At 45.5% G+C, this 2,500-nt stretch overlaps 1 protein-coding gene across 1 annotated transcript in view; it reads left to right on the top strand.

Moving 5' to 3' along the window:
- The first annotated feature begins 2,021 nt into the window (after window positions 1-2,021).
- Window positions 2,022-2,500, top strand: part of htr2cl1 (5-hydroxytryptamine (serotonin) receptor 2C, G protein-coupled-like 1) — a 53,644-nt gene continuing 53,165 nt past the window's right edge. The window contains exon 1 of the mRNA XM_084691346.1: window positions 2,022-2,303. The gene's annotated coding sequence lies outside the window, so the exon portion shown is untranslated. The remainder of the gene's footprint in view (window positions 2,304-2,500) is intronic.

Below are 2,500 nucleotides of genomic sequence, written 5' to 3'. Positions count from 1 at the left end.
TGTGTGTGTGTGTCTTGTTTCTGTGTATGCAAGGGCAAGATGGATTTGAGGGGTTTAGTGACGTACAGGAACATTGGCATGGTGTTCCATAATGTTGAGGAATGGAATGTCTGGAATGTCACCTGGAACATTCTATAACTAACCTGTGGTGGAGGACTGGTGACAAGGGGAGGAGAGGAGGTGAGGAGGAGAGGAGGAGAGGAGAGGGGAAAGAAGAGGGGAGGGGAAAGAAGAGGGGAGGGGAAAGAAGAGGAGAATGAAAGAATGCTGATGTAAAATGATTCTCATTCTACTCCCTTGTTTCTGTCTCTCATTTACCCTTCACCATTCTCCCCCTCTCCCCCTCTCCATTCCCTTTCCTCCTCTCCTCCCCTTCTCTCTCCTTAACCCCACTGTTGTTCTCCAGTGTGGTCAGACAGCAATGGAGAAAAGCTTGTTAGCTTGGAGGACAACCCAACCTTCTTTTCTGTGTGTGTAAGACAGAGAGAGAGAGAGAATTGATAGAGATTGATTAGGGGAGAGCTAGACATTTTGTTCTATCTTTAGTTCTGTCTCAGGAACAATCTGAAGTTTGTTGTTTAACCCCTTCTGTCTTTCTCTCTCTCTTTTTTCCTCCTTCTCTCTCTCTCTCTGATCTCACCCCTGCTGATCCAGTTAATGACGATTCCTTGATGGAAGCATTGATCAGGTGACGGGTCCTGATGGACTGAGACTCTGATTGGGATCTGAGCGGATGATGTGGAGAGGTTCTAATCTAGGTTCCTCAGAGGTCAGCGTGTAGTGGGGTTGGTTCGGTGACATGCAGAATGAATGACAGATACACCCACACACACACACACACAGTAATCAGGCATGAACACACACATCTACAGTCGTGGCCATACGTTTTGGGAATGACATATGTGTTTTGCAAAGTTTGCTGGTTCAGTATTTGAGGAAAATGTTTTCACATGTTTTTATAGAATACTGGAATACAATAAGGCACATTTCACATTTCTTAAAGCTTTTTTTGGGGTGGACATTTTCAATATATGCAAATAGTCCCATATTTTACAGCTGGCAATCTGCTTTTAAAATCCAATCAGAACGATAGAGTGATTTCACCTGTCTAGAACACACACACAAAGGTACACACATGCGTGCACACTACACTCACCTACACTTTCACACACACAGGTTCCATACCTTCCTGAGGAAACTTGAAGCAGAGGTTGGATATACAAATATTTGGGCAGTTAATAATCAAATGAAATAAAAAATAACTTGTTTTTTCCACCGTAATTTTACGCCAGTCCTAGGCTATATCTTCAGGCGAGAATCATCGGGTTATGGACCACAGTTATTTTCTCACAGGAAGCCCACGTGCTCCGGTGTACCTGTGTGTGCCACGGTCACTGGATCTGCGAAGGACCGGGGAGAGGGCGGCCGCAGAGAAAATAGAATTGTATAACGCTGTAATGTGTGTGTGTGTTTGCGCTTGTACATGAGAAAGAGAGGGGATTTCGTGCGGATGATTTTTAATTGGTTTGAGCGATGTATTTCTTGGCAAATATAATATTGCGTAAAGGTTATCTAGTCCGTTAACATAGCCAACAGCCCGGAGACTGTATGTATACATCTATAGCTCAAATTGAATATGTAAAGCCACGCTTGCGCGTGAGGTAGTTGAAGCCGCCAACTCCTTTTTTAGGCTATGGGACACGCCAGCACGGGAAATTCAACTTGTGGTTGTTGATGCGCGTCGCCGCACCGCTTGCGCTAGAGCCACCGCAGCAGCTGCTAACGAGCTGGAACAAAACCGTATTTTGACTTCGCACCGTCCTCCGGTAAACTTTCCTTACGGGCACACTGAATGCCGTGAATCACTCTGTAGTCAGGCTCGTGCTGCTTGAAAGAATGTAGACATATTTCCTCGCGGTGTATGTTTTGTTATATTGCACGAGACTTGGCAGGATTGTGTAAAACGGATTGTTTTGCTTTCCCTTCCATTCTGGACTCGCGCCAGGGAACACATTCTCTAACCGCCAATCACTAGCTTACCGGACTGGTTGGTCCGGTCCTGCGTCTCACATTGTGACATATTAGAGTAACGGTGGAACAGCGGAGCTTTCAGCTGTCGTTGGCGGTTGTTGGCATTTGAAGAGAGATGTGCGCTCGAGCAGCTGCAGATGTTTTCAGTTGAGAAGAATTCAACCTGAGGACGCGGACGTAACGGTGATTTCTGCGACTTCTTGGGAGACGAGAGCAACGTGAAAAAACGGACATCTTGAACTGCACCGACTGAAAACCGGATCACTTCAAGAGTAAGTAGGAAACATTTTCTATTCATGGCCTCGACCTGAGATTATGGTTCAGTTCGAATGTCAACACCAAGTCGAGTTGAACAAGTGTTAATTTAGTTAAGACTGGAAAAATATAGGCTATCACCGTGTAGCCTATAGCGTTTATAGAATGTCCAGAACCTCAATTGGGCGCGATATTCGGGGCACGAGGGGAAGTT

The sequence above is a fragment of the Hypomesus nipponensis genome, chromosome 25, assembly GCF_054491055.1.
Source record: "Hypomesus nipponensis isolate SF chromosome 25, ASM5449105v1, whole genome shotgun sequence".
Taxonomy (NCBI): Eukaryota; Metazoa; Chordata; class Actinopteri; order Osmeriformes; family Osmeridae; genus Hypomesus; species Hypomesus nipponensis.
Note: the sequence above shows the minus strand (reverse complement) of the source record. Positions and strands in the feature narration are given on the sequence as shown.